At 36.6% G+C, this 14,792-nt stretch overlaps 1 long non-coding RNA gene across 1 annotated transcript; it reads right to left on the bottom strand.

Annotated features, from left to right (window-relative positions):
• Positions 1-321: 321 nt before the first annotated feature.
• On the bottom strand, positions 322-1,349 carry LOC145551312 (uncharacterized). Its single transcript, XR_014087122.1, has 2 exons — positions 1,064-1,349; positions 322-519 (listed from the first exon to the last, which is right to left on the bottom strand). It is a non-coding gene; the product is annotated as an uncharacterized LOC145551312 (long non-coding RNA).
• Between the last annotated feature and the right edge of the window lie 13,443 nt (positions 1,350-14,792).

The following is a 14,792-nucleotide window of genomic DNA, read 5'->3' as shown; positions in this document are numbered from 1 at the left end:
CGGGGTCGGGTCGTGTGGTCAGCAGCTTCAGACGGGAGGCCCAGACTTCCTCTCCCAGCCACTTGTTCCAGCTCCTCTGGGGGAATCCCAGGCGTTCCCAGGCCAGTAGAGACGTAATCCCTACAGCGTGTCCCACTTATTATAATTTATTAGACTCAACTGACTAAACATAATGAACAACTTTTGAGTTGATACTTTTCATTATTTCTTAGCACTGGATTTATAAGCAAGAAACATTAAAAGAAAAAATATTTAATTTCTATCAACTTTTATGTAATCAGAGCTTTAAACTCAAATCTTACAAAATAAACAGACAAAACATTTTCATAAAAATGTATTTATTACAATAACATACAAGCAGATATTCAGCCTGTGTTTGGGGAATCATAAAAAATATTCCTATAATTTATGTATACAAAAGATGAGGAGACAGTGAAGAAGATGATGTCAGGAGGAGGAAGAGGATCTCTGGGAGATTCTGGGAAGCTGCATCCAAACCTGGAGCTGAGGCCTCTCCTCCTGTATGAAACAATAAAAAATTCACACTGCACATAAGAAGCCAATCGAAGGGAAGAATATTTTCACACACACAAATAATATGAATTTACAAACTACAAAAAGATCAGAGGAAGGGAATATTAATAACTGGTACTGGATGATGTCAATGTTTAGAAGATACTAACATCTTCAGAAGGATCGAACTCTGCAGAGAGGAATATTATATTTTGACACACGTATCAAACAGTATATATGTAAACACATTAAACACTTCATGTTACACTTTGAGACGCTACGATCAGATACCAAGCAGCAGAATAGACAAGGTGACTTGCCCAGACCGCGGTTAGCGGGGTGAACACACTCCAACCGGCCGCTGAGCCTGGAGCCGCCTGGAACCGCCTGGAGCCGCCTGGCCCCGTTAGCGGAGCTACGATCCTCCGCAAACTCTGGAGTATATTTCTAACTGCACATAACTAAGTGCGTAAATGAAGCTATAATAGCTACTTTCTAGCCTAAAAACATCTTAAAACAACTTTTTGTGACACATTAATAGTGTACTTACCTCTGTTTGTCGCTGCTGGAGGCGCAGTGCAATGGAAGCCATCTTGCTGGTCCAGAGACGAGACGGGTGTGGCTGCAGTGGAAAGCCACTCCCCGGTGCTCTGGCCTTTCAAAATAAAAAACTTAACTAAAACCTCAGGCTAACCATTTTTCTCGGTGACCAGATCTCTGGTATTATTTGTTTCTCACAGGAGCTTTACTTACATTGACTTGCGGGTGGCAGAAAATACTACAGTATAGAGCCTGAAACCAACAAGCTTGTCTCCCTGCAGCCTGCATAATGTGTGTGATACGGCCCGTCCCCGTGTAAACCGGACAGGGAGAACTTCCGGGTCAGACCGCTTGCCAAAAAATTTAATGAAAATCGAAATTGACAGCTCATTTTCTTTTTTATTTTTGCAATTTACGTTTTTCTAATTTTGTTTTAAAAACGAAAAAACAAAAAAACACATGCTTGTTTTGTTTTTGCAATTTTATTTTGAAACGAGAAAACTAAAGAACGAACCATACACGGATTAAATTCAACCTGGATCATTGATATTTGTATTTGTGGTCCATTTACACAAAAATGTAAGGCTAAAGATTTCACATTTAAAAATATATCAATTCAACTGACATACCGTAAGCCTTTCTATTAAGCAGCTGAATAAATTAGCAAAAATATTCATTGATTTAAAAAAAAAATAAAAATGCATTATACGCAGCAAAAAAGGGAGAGTTTTCTACTTAGAAAACCCAATTCTTGAAGAGATTTTCTCTCTCACAGTAAAGGTTTCTTCAGTTCAGAACATGACTGAAGCCAACAGACTTAAATGTCACAGGAAAAAGAAATCAGATTAACAAGGCCATTAAGGTCACTTACAGGGCAATTAGAATCACTGATTCTACCTTTGATTCAGGTCATTGTTTTAGTAAGATTGAATGGACAGTATCTGTCACACTCTTAACTAGATTTAGGTCTGCACTTTAACTAGGCAACTCTCTTTGTATGCTTCAGGTTATTGGATCTCAAGAACGTGAACCAGAGCAACTACCTTTCTGGGGGTATAGTTTAATAATCTAAACCTACTTTAAAACTCCCCCATTATTTAATCTCTGTGATGTTTTCACAGTGATGTTTATTCACAAATTTCCTCTATCAAAACTTTGAGCCCTTCACATAACTTTATTAATACACCAAATGAATTAGACATAAATTCTATTCAATGTTTTTAGAGCGTCACAGTTAAGGGGGGACAATACAAAGGCATTCATAACTTCATAGAGTTTTATTAGTGAAAACAAAATGTGAAAAACATGCAAATTCTACCCTTCACAATTATGTGATGGCTTATCACATAAAGTCCCAGTAAAATGTGGTTAATGTTGATTTAAATGGGACAAAATGTGGGGAAGTTTTTATAGGCACCATCCTGTTCTTATTTGTTATCAAAGCAGGTGGAAACATAACATGTAATTAACATTTCATAATCAATGTGGCAGAGTTTGACACCTTGTAATCACTGTATGAAGATTAGCACCCGCAGCACCAGGACACACACACACGCATAGACAAACAGCTGTAAAAAGACACACACATCTAAGCAGACAAGTAAGGCAACACACGAACAAACTTTGTGTACACAAACAAATGTGTCTACATGCGGCAACTTGCTCAGCTGATCAGGCTTGAATACACACCACAGAGCCACACACACTTGCACACACAGTGGGCCTGTTTAATATCATTTACATAATGAGAGAGCAGCCATGGTAATAGCTTTTCCTTTCTCTTATTATCATAATTTCACCCTGGGCGCCAAATGACAGAAAAGGAGAGAGAGAAACGGAGAGCATGATGAGGGAGAGACAGAAACATAGAAGTGTCTTGTCCTTGTTACCCTGAAACAAGTCTTTGTCAAAGTCAAGGCCAATCGCCCCCGTTTTAATTCTTCTGTCTTTGTTTTTACTTACAGGTTTGGGCTTCCCAATTATCTTTGCATTTATCATATACTAGTAGGTATTGCTGTTCTGACGTAAAAGACATAAAAACAATGTAAGAACTAAAAAAATTACTTAATCACCTCCATTGTAAAAAAGAAAATGTGCTGCCTTACAGATTTGTTTTGTCTACCACTTTTGCTTTGATGTGACAAATTATCAGCAATTCCAAATATCAGAAAAACATAACTTGACAGAACAGATGAGCACCAAACTCTCAAACCCATCTATATTTCTATAAGACTTTGGGAGTTTGGGCAATTTTCTACAACCCTCCCGCAGTCTAAAGAGACGAGGTCATTTTGTCTTCACAAGTTTTTTTACTCTGTGCGCAGTCCAGCGGGTGTCGCACTGACCAAATGCGCGTTTTTAGGAAACCGACGATCTGACGGGGTAACCCCCCCCACTGTCTGACCGTGACATTTCCCGCACTCCCGCTGGAGGAAATGTGGAACAGTGGTAACCCTCACTAGCCTCAGTTAAGATCAGTATTCATGATTCAATAAGAAAAACTGGGCAAACTGAGTTTTGGGAAAATAAAACTCAATGTTCAATGTTCTAAAATTGGAAAGTTTTAGAAGGTGTTTGTTCTCCAACAGCTGGTGTAAAATTATTTCAGCATATGAAAAAAACAACATTAAGAAAAAAAAAAAGTCAGCTCTCCCCCTGAAAATCCTCAAGGCAAATATAAGTTGTTAGTTTTTGACCTTAAGCCTTTGAGATAAGCAGGAGGACAATGATCAGAAGCACAACAAATGTCTCCAATTAAAGTTTAGACTTGATTACATCTCTAATGCTGTGACATGATGCTAAACAAGCCATGCGTGATCAAAATTCTTCCAATCCGGCTGTATCAATACCAATCTATTGAAAAGAACAGGCTGAAGTTTCTCTACAGTGATGTAAAAAACACCATCATAGTCATCACTTGATTGCAGGACTAGCTATGTTTAGGGGCAAATGCTTCTTCTTCACATGGGGTCAGGTTGGTTCTGATCGCTGTTTTTCCTCAACAGTTTTCACTGGAAAGCTGCTTTTATGTTTACTTAAGTTAACATATGAAAAAAAAGCAAACACAGAAATCTGTAAGGGAACAGACATTTGTTCACACTTTATAATTATAATAAATAACGATCTTTAAACCAATTTCCTTGTAATAGAAACATGAACATGGCATATCATGGTCAGACCAAAATATTGTGTAAAGAGTCTCATATTTGCAAATTAAACTATATTGATTGTCATTTATATTTACATTTTATTGCTTTAAATAAAACTTGACTTTAAATAACCCTTTTGTTGTGTTCCACCTGTGCCCCATAAAAGTAAAAACTGCCATTTCAGATTGCCATAATGCATAATTTTATGCAAGTTTCATAAACACCGCCAAAATATTGCAAAATTAAATAAAAATGTCAAGGAACCCAGGGGGATAAGCCAAGAAAAGTGGTTACTGACATTTATGCTTACTACTATCATGCAAATCCCTTCCTCCCTATTTGGTTTCATTCTTTTTATATCTTATGTAACAGTACACCACAAAAACCACAGCAATCTCAAAACACAGGGACAATTTTCAAAATCAATGTGTAAATGTTCATGAACTTCTACAAAGCCCCAGGAGGGAGCAGGGTCATGTTCTACTGAAATCTAAAGAGTAAAAGACATATTGGACTCCTGTGTCTGTATGTCTGCTGAATGACATTGATTTCTGACAAAAATAAAATAAAAAAGACCATGTTTCATTCGTAAAAGAGGGATCAAGTGTTGGACACTGTCTTGAAACACTGAAAAGCCTTAGTCATCTTTTCTTCTTTCCCCCTCTTTTGTCCAAATTTTCTTGTCCACTCTCTTCATCATTATTTCAGTTACTGATCTCTTATTTCACATTTCTTTCCTGTCTTCTTTGCCTCTAATCTCCATTACTTCAACTGTCTGCCCCGTTCTCTTGCCATTCAAACCCCCCGTCCCTGCACCCCCCACTCTACTTCGTATCGACAGAGGAGGTATGCATTTGCTAAAACATTGGCTAATGAATCATTGATGTTGGTGTTGAGGTTTCAGATGTGCGGGGGCAGCCGGATGTAAATAAGTGAGACTAGACATGGGTATAGCTAGCTGATATGCAGCCGTGGGTCTGAAACATTGATGAGATATGTTGGAGTGTGTGCGAATGTGTGTGTGTGCGTGTGTGTGTGTGGGCGTGTGTGTGTGTGCCAACAAAACTCTGAAGGCTATTTAAGAGGGCCAGATATGACAGTTGTTTACAAAATGATAAAGACACCAAAGAACCAGGGAGGAATCCAAGGCCAAAGAGGAAAGAGAGTGACAAGAGGAAAGATTTGCATGGAGAAAGGTTGGGATAATGTTTCTTGTGCAGGGGACAAATATTAGAGTATGCATAGGGTACAATGAAACAGACATGCAGGCAAAATCAGATTTTAAAATTATTCATTCCATTAACATGGCCATCATCACTACTAAGTCTATCTACAGAGCCTTGCAAAACAAAAAAAACATTTTTTTTCCATTTATCCTGTTACAACTAGAAACTTTTTTGTAGTTTTGAGAATGCAAACACTGAAGTGCGCCTACCATTTAGCTGGCAAAACACATTGATGGTTCCCTCATGTAAAGGAAATTATTTTCCTCTTTAGGGATAGAAAAGCTGGTTGGATATGAGGATAAGAGTTAGAAAAGATTTGAAACTGAGAGAGTTGTAACTTCCTGAAAGACAACAATCATAAACAAACAACATAGAATGAATGGTTCAGCGTGATGGATCAACAATTTTGTTGATCCGTTACCTAATATTTGAATTAAATACAATGAAGTTTGTGGTTGAAATGTGTTAAAATGTTGAAAAGTCTTTAAAGATTCTCAACGAACACTGTTCTCACAGAACGTTGTTAACCCCGAGATTATATATGGATCTTGCTAAATAAATAAGAACTTTTAAAATGGAAAATATTACATCAAACTATACAGATTTTCAACATTTCTTTAGTGGAAAATCTTGTAGTTCCTTTTGTAGTTCCTTGCTTACTTTTCATAGTCACCCCCAATTTGATGTTTATCACGTATCAATGTATAAAGTATGAAATGGTGTAATCTGTTAAATGTCCAACACTTCAACTTGAGAGTTTAAGTTCACATTATTGATTCAATTGTCAAGCAAATGATTTGAATTGAAAAACGTCCTCATACTGCAATTTAAGACTTGATTGTAATCCATGCATGCAAAGCCTCAAATTAATAAAATTAAAGATTTAAGATGTAAAGTATTACAAGTATGTAATGAAAAAGTTTTAACATATCTGAAATAAAAAAATGTACATGGTGGAATAGACTCAGATATTCTAGCTTGGAGATCTTCAGTTTTGTTCTTGTTGTACAGAATGGTCTATGATAGTACATTAGAAGAATTATAAGTATTTCTTCATGCAGTTGGCCTCTGATGGTTTCATATTGGAAAAAAAAAGTTAGCTCAAGCATTGCATCTTTATTTAAATAAAAATATCAATAAAGGTCTTAACTTGAGGGGAATTCCCTGGTCTTTCTGGACGTTTCAGACTCCAGCGCGTTTGCATGCACACCCATGCACTCTAGCCAATCTCTGTTCCACACCTTCACTTAAAGCATTTCTCGGGCCTCTTAGCCTCTTCCTCCCTGCATTGAACACCATTAATACAGTCATTTAGTCCACTAATACATCAGTGCGGTCAGTGCTCTTACATTATGCATCAGTTGAGGTCAGGGCACAGTGAACTGTGCTGGTCTTGAGTCTAACCACACATTGTAAAGACATTATCTATTTTCCACTGAAAACAACACTAACAGAGTAATGGGTCTGGATATCCTGATCAAGATTTTATGCCCCTCCATATCAACCGGAGTCATTTGAAGTGGATTACACGTCATGCTCGAGACTTAATCTGATATTTGAATTTTCTTAGAGCACACAGTCGCCCAGCAGTCTCCATAAACACAGAACAGATATTAAAATGCATTACACCCACCGACTAAGTGATTTTGTGAAGCATGTTCTTTTTCAGAAAATTTCAGAAAAAATATGTAAAATTTGAAAATGTCTCTAATTTATTTTGCCAATTTCAAAAATTGAATCAATATTTTAAACAAGTACTTTCAGATAATTTTATTTTTACCATCTTTACTCAGTTGAACAGAGAATAGCATAAATAAAATATGAGCTTACAGAAAACTTTTATATTTCGTCACACTACAATCACATCTTTGATAGATTTTTTAGAATTGTATGTGACAAACATAAAAAAAATGACTGAAGTGGAAATCATTTTTACTCATTCTTCTTAGCTTAAGATTACTGATCAGTGTCAGGTCTTTACAGCTTCAAACATATTTTAGATCTGTCCATCTTCCCATCAAATCTGGCCAAAGTTCCTGTTCCTGTTGAGAAAATCATCCAAACTCCTCCTCCCTTCCTCTCTGATGTCTCAATTTGACTTGTTCCTTGTCTCCGTTTGTGTTCATTAAGCCATTGTTTCCAGTGCACTCTGCTCATCTTCTAAGGCCTGAAATACCTTGTACAGTTAATTCAGTCCACTTCTGTAGGCAAGTACTATTTGGGCTTTCAGATTAAATGGAGAATACATATGCAGATTTTAGATTTTAGTCAAACACTTTGAAACCTTGGATTCCCAAAACACAGAAATGTTGCTGAAATATGAAAATGTAAAAAAAAAAAAAAACAGTCTAGCAAAAACACTAAATGTTACGAGACAGATTACCATCAAGAACACCTTCCTCTTTTGCTAGAATATAAACATATATTTACACAACTTCAATCCTCATTGTAACAAGTCTTAGTGATATTTCATTCTTATAATATGGCACTTTACCAATTAACTGCACTGAAACTCTTGTTAACAATATACTCATTTCTTAGCATGTGAAGAACATGCATAGGCACACACACACACGCACACACACACACACACAATGATACACACAACTCTTAACCACACAGTAAAACCCCATTATCTTCTAACCACAAAAACATCCGCGTCATAACATTAAAAAAAACAAACTCTTTGAAGCCTGTTAGCTTTTCACCGCAGGACAGAGCACTTTAGATGGTGCTTTACTGTTAACCACAGTTGCTCAAGCACTTACCTTCTTACCGCAGTTTTTGGGTGTGCATCCATGTACGAACAATGTCTGTGTCTCAAACTGCCCATGTAACATGCTCACATGACCGAGATGGTGTTTTATCATTTCCTGGCTCGGTGCTTATGTGTGTGTAAATGCAACATGATACTTTAATGAAAGGAAATGAAAGATAAGGAATATGAGAGTGAGAAAGTAAAAAAGTAAGAAGAGTGGAAGGCTACAGACAAGAATGTATTGAGTAAAAGGATAAAATACTATGGAATATAGAGAGAATTCATAGTTCAGCTAGACATCCAGCAGCAGAGAACCATGTTGTGCTTTAAATAATAGACATAGAAAGTCTAAGGAAACAAGTATAATCCTAAATGTTAACATTTTGGGTGAAGAAAGAAAAAAAAGGACACACAGTCGGGTCACAATGAAAAAGAAAGAAAGTGAAATTGAGTTAACAGTGAATTCAGACTGAGAAAGTGCGACAGGGCGCAGCATTACATCTTGATCAACAGATGACTGATCATGTCAGTGCTGGCCATCTTTCACCAGCCGCCGCTTGATGACACTGCATGACCCCCTGTACACACACGCACACACTTACACAAGAACACTCCCGCGCACATTATTCCCCCGACGTACCCCGAGGCAAGAGCATCAATAACAAAGCCCTGGCCAGGGCCCCCACTCACTCACACACATACACACACACGCAGACCCCATATGCCACACTTCACATATTCATGCATGCATTCAAACACACACAAGACCAGACACACACAAGATGGTAAGGTTAGTGGTGAATAACAGAGGAATACATGGACTCACACACGCACACATGAACACAATATGGTTCCCTGCCTCAGCTGGAGGTCGTACCCCCTACACAGTACCCGTGTTTTTTGCTGTGCTACTACAGCTCTCTGTGTTTACAGATATAGAAAATAAAAAATGAATAGATTAGTTCTTACTAAGTTTGAATCTGTACAAGTAGAAAAACACACACAACATATGGGATGAATTAAACAAAATAAGAAATAGTTTAATAAGATTTTCTCATATTTAGGGTAACAAATTAGTCATAACAAAAATAAATAAAATGCTTAAAAGCTTTAAAGTGGTTGTTTCAAATGGCTATCCATAAACAAACAACACAAATGAAAGAAACTAAAGAATACTTATGGTGCTCATCTGTCAAATGTACTTTACATTAACACAGTTCAACATACCAACTCTCACTTTTTGTAAATAGGATAAGATTACAAAAATGTATAATACTGGCGAGCTTACGTAATATATATGAATATGATTTCTTACATTCTCACAAGTTTGGAAGGATATTCAGTTTAACTGAACTTTTGCTTTACAGATCTGGCCCTGTATCTAAACAAAATGTGAACTGTGAAGTAAATGATTAAATGTTGCAGTTTGCAAAGAGCACAACAAATGTCCAACAATTCATTGTTGCAGCCCTCTCATCTTTCTACTACGGCTGCAAAGAGAAAGGTTTGTTTTTTCATATTTTCTGCTGAGACAAGGATGAGAAAAATGCACTACTTGTTGGACTTGAAACTTTTTATGCTGTTATCTATTTATCAAACATTAAAAGACATGCAGCTATTGTACAGATGGCCTTTTCTCTCTAAACAATAAGTAGTAATGACATTTTAAACTGAAAGATTTATTTTTGGGACCAAATTTCTCTTTGCATTGTGCAGTACTTAAATAGATATTGGTTTGTGTTTCTTCATGTTAAATTATGGTTCTAAGATATGTTCTAATAGTACCTTAGAAATATAATCAGTTCCGGATGCTTTTATCATTATGGAAGTATATACATATACCACATATAAGTTAACCAGAGAACCTATCCATCTTTCATGTCCTTTCTAACATTTGTCCATACATTGCCCATGAATCAATTATTCATCAATCTGTCTATTCATTCATTGGCATGATCATCTATTGTCCATGCATCTATGTCCTCATTAGTTTGTCCGTCCATACATTTTGGATTCATTTGTCCATTCATCCGTTTTTACATCCATCCATGGTTTACATCCATTCATATGTCCATTTGTCCCTCTTTCTATGCTCTTGCTGTCCATCCAGCAGTCATAGAAATATTTCCAGTGAAATTGTATTTTATTCATACCATCATAAAGGTTTAAATATGATTAATAATGCTAGACATTGAGAGTGGGTATACAATTGGATATTAAAAAAATGTGTAAAGGCCTTGATTGATGCAGAACTTATTACAATTACATGCTCTGCATGAGGTGCACAATTATCAATGCGGACAGAAGAAAGACTCTGTAACATGGGAATTGAAAGTGGATAAACCCAGAACAAAGGAACTTATTGTGTGGACAAAATGAGAAGAGGTCATGAGGTGGAAAGACGGTGGCGTTGTGTTTCCACCCTTCTGTTCTGACAAATCCTAAGTGTAATGGGGATGTACTTCAACACCTGAGTCCACCACAACAAGAACACACACGTCCACATGACATCTTGTTTGTTTCAAAGGCCCTCTTGATCTTTCAGTATCAGACTTTGTCCTTTAGCTTGGTACCGTTGTTTGATATTATTAAACAAACACACCTGGTGTCCGATTACTTGAGCAACGCATGGCTTCTCCTCACTCTTGAACTTCAAGAGCAGAGCAGGATTCATCTTCTCAACGCACATCCAATGATCTTACATCTCCAACTTATATTTATTTCAGTAGAGCTGGAGCCCACTTTAACTGTATCACTAACTCTGAGCTAGAACAATGAATGGATGAAATAGTGTTTATAAATCAGGGAGATTTAAAACGAAGAGTTCCAACTTCACATTTATTAGCACCCATGCTGAAATGTGAAAAAATTTGAAATAAATTCATTTTTATTCTAATTTCACACTAAAAATATATATAAATCCAACTTTTGGCTCAAGTACATTTATTCAAAAGGGAAAAATGTTTTAAACAATCATAGATGAAACTAAAGCATAATTGTATTAAATAAAATTCTACAATTCATAAAGTAAATGTAAATATGCTGTATTTCATCAGTCTCTACAAATGTAATCAATAGACTTAACTTTTTTCCAAGTATAACTATGACATGACTGACTGAATCTTCAACATTTGAAAGTATGAGAATTTCCATTCCAGTAGGCAGATGTGGTTTTCACAAGTCAGGAAATGGCTACAAGAAAATATATATTATTTTAAATCTCCCCAGGTTTACAGTCACAGCAATATTTAAAAAGGATAAAACTAATTGAACTGCTACACACAAAGCTGCCAAGTACCAATATCTTTCTTAAAAAACTTAATGTTTCTTTCTCACTTGCAAATTACTTGATCATGTTCCTTCCAGTAGGGCTGTGTAATAATATCGATTTGCAATATATAGATATTTCTTCCTAGAAATAGTCATTATACATTGATACGTGATATTCATCCACAAGTATCGTAACATCCAACTGTCACCTTGCTCACTCACTGCTGCTTCGCCGGAGAGTGATTAGTCATCAGGCTTAGAGTGATTCCTTCAGATGTTAAGTGTCAAGGTTAAAAAGGTATCAAACTATTCAGAGCAGGGTACTTGGTGCACTTTATGACTTTACCAATGCATGTAAGCTACAGTTTGTACTGTTCAATTAAAAGAAACATGTTTTCTCACCACTTTGATTCATTTGTCCAACTGTCGACTTTAAGTCTGTGTCCATGTCCAACCAGAGCCAGGTATTGTGTAGTTGTAGTTTAATCAATTTCAGTTAAATTAATTCAATCCAACTCCATAACAGTCACAAAATGTCACCAAAATCATTCTGTCCCTCTAAAATATTCAGAAAATAGCAAAAGTGTATTGAATTGTATCGTTGCTGAATATCGCAATATATATCATATCGTGAGCAGAAATCATGTATCGTATTGTATTGTATCGTGAGATTATTGTATCACTGCAGCCCTACCTTCCAGCTGCTAAAAGCTGGAAGTGGTTGCCACAAGAAGGCTCAATAATTGTAGCCAAAAATTTCCATTTTTGCTTCATCAAACTACAAAATAGAAGACTAAAAATCTTCTTTGCGCAGATGGATTTGCAAAGGAGCAAGGTTTTTTTTTTTGTCTACTTTCTTTGAGAAGGGACTTCCTCCTTGGTCTGTACCATTGGAATCCAGAGGTATGCAGGGTATATTAGACTGTCTTTTAATACTACCACAGGCATCATTTTTAAGGATAGCCTAGATGGCTAGAGATTGCTTACACCTCTAACAACACCAGCAATACAGGTCTTACTTTGACTTCTCAGCACATCCTCCAAGATTTACCACAGTGTGGAACATCTTGAGTTTTCAAGTCATTATTCTGTGGGTTCTGCAACTAGAGCACCTTTAGTTTTGGCTTTGTACTCTTTTACTCTTTACCCGAGTAGGTAACAGGCCCTCACTGAGCTCTTTGTTTAGGTCTGACAAACCAACAGCAGAGAGCAGCCGTTTCACCTGAAAAAGTTGACAAGAACAGCCGTTTGAATTAATCAGGGTAAATGCAATATCTTGAACACATGGTTTTAATATTGTAGATTGTGAATGTATTTAACATAATCAGCAGCTCACATTCTGTGATTATTTAAGTGTTCTGGATTAAGGGTTATAAATAATGTCAAAAGAAAAGGATCAAACACAAAGAAATTAAAATGGTGAAAAATATAAGAATTAATCATTTATAGCTTTTATGTAGAAATAGAGAAGAAAAAAACATTTAAATAATTAAAATACTATTCATATAGCTGTTTCATCAGCCAGCTTTGTAATGTGTGGCCCACTGTTGCTTATGTAATGAGAGCAACTACTTCACAGCACATAAAGCTGTCTCTGCTTCTTAATTGGACTTTTAGTTATTCCTGTAATGTTAAATACTGTCACAGAGGGTTAAAGACTCATTAACGCACACAGAATCACACTTACACACACCTTGAGGTATCTGGGTGAACGGCACACTACAGGGATTGAAGTATTAAAAAAATGCTAGTGAGCGAAGGCACACAATAAATAAATATTTACTTTAAATGTATGAGCAAGTTGTGTCTGTCTGGGAGTTCTTAAGGGACTTTTGTATTTAATTAATTAAACCAACTGTCAATGAACTTTAAATTAGTCCAGCATAAAATAATCACTTCCGTTTGTGTGTGTGTGCGAAAAAGTGAAGGAATGTTTGAGTGCGTGTGTGTGTGTGTGTGTGTGTTAATAATTAGCAGGCAGTAAAGCAGCTGTGTTAATTGCATTTAGTATCCTGCCTGGGGAGAGAAAGAGGGAGGAGGGGAGGACGAGAGCAAGAAAGAGAGAATGAGGGAAAGGGAGGAAGAGAAGCAGTCGTTGAAGATCCTCTCTCATCTCTTGTTCCTGAAATAGAGAATTCCCAAGTATTTTGGGACATAAAATGGAACTGGAGCCCCAGGAGCAGGAAGCGAACACACACCAGCTACTGCACACACACAATTTTATTCACACTCTCTTACATGGACAGCCCCTGGAGGATGGCGCTAACCTTAATTAGCCTAACACTGTGTTGAAATTGATTGAAATGCAGAACATCAATTATTAAGCCTAACTGTTTTCATAACCCCACACACACCCCAGCATGTAGCACATGTAGGGGGAGGAGAGGAGGATGTTAGGTGATAAGAAATGAAAGGTCTGAACACATCTCACTGCTTTAGTGTAATGTGATACGATGCAGACAAGGTGTAGGCACTCGCTATGCAATCAAAAGCACAATGGAAATACTGAGAAGAACAAAAGTAGATAAACTAAAGCAAACCCAAAAAATCTAATATTATATATTATAAAATGATTAAGGATTAACTTGAAGTACCATGAAACAATATCCACACCCTTGAATATTATTGTATGTCATCACGTTACAGCAGAGTATAATTGTAAGCATAAGGTATAAACATGGTTCTCAACATTTTTGCAAAGCAAGCACTTCAAATGAAAGGCAAACACTATTCAGTCCATTTACCTACAGTTATTACAGTGCAATCAAGAGCAAAATATTCCCCTCAGAAGTCCTAAAAATAGCAAATCATAATAGCCTACCGTTGTGTAATTTAACCTCTGTATGAATACTGCTGTCTGTCCTGTGAAGGCCTCAGAGGTTATACAACCACAGCTTGGTTAATAAAAAAGTATTCTATGCTTGACGATCGTTTCATTCATCCAATCCACCATCTGAACTTGCAAAGATTATGACACAACAACAACCCTACATAAGATGTCGGTTCACCTAAACTGACAAGCTAAGAAAGACAAAACAATCAAGAAGTAAAGAAGTATCCAGACGTCTGTGACGCTGGAGCGACTGCAGAAATTCACAGCACAAGCAAGAAAATCTGATGCAAGTAAGAAATCTGCTTGATCAGACAATAAAATACAAATCTATCGTCAATAAAATATATTGCCACCATCTCCTAACAATTATTATAAGAAAACTTGCTAAAGACGTGTATATAAGGTTTACTGCATGCATGTAGGACAAGCAGAAAACATATTAAAGAAACAGCTGAACTTACAGAATACATAATATATATATATATATTATGACAGGAAATAAA

This window comes from Poecilia reticulata, chromosome 4 (genome assembly GCF_904066995.2).
Source record: "Poecilia reticulata chromosome 4, P_reticulata-male-v2, whole genome shotgun sequence".
In the NCBI taxonomy this organism is placed as follows: Eukaryota; Metazoa; Chordata; class Actinopteri; order Cyprinodontiformes; family Poeciliidae; genus Poecilia; species Poecilia reticulata.
This window is presented reverse-complemented; position numbering and strand designations above follow the sequence as displayed.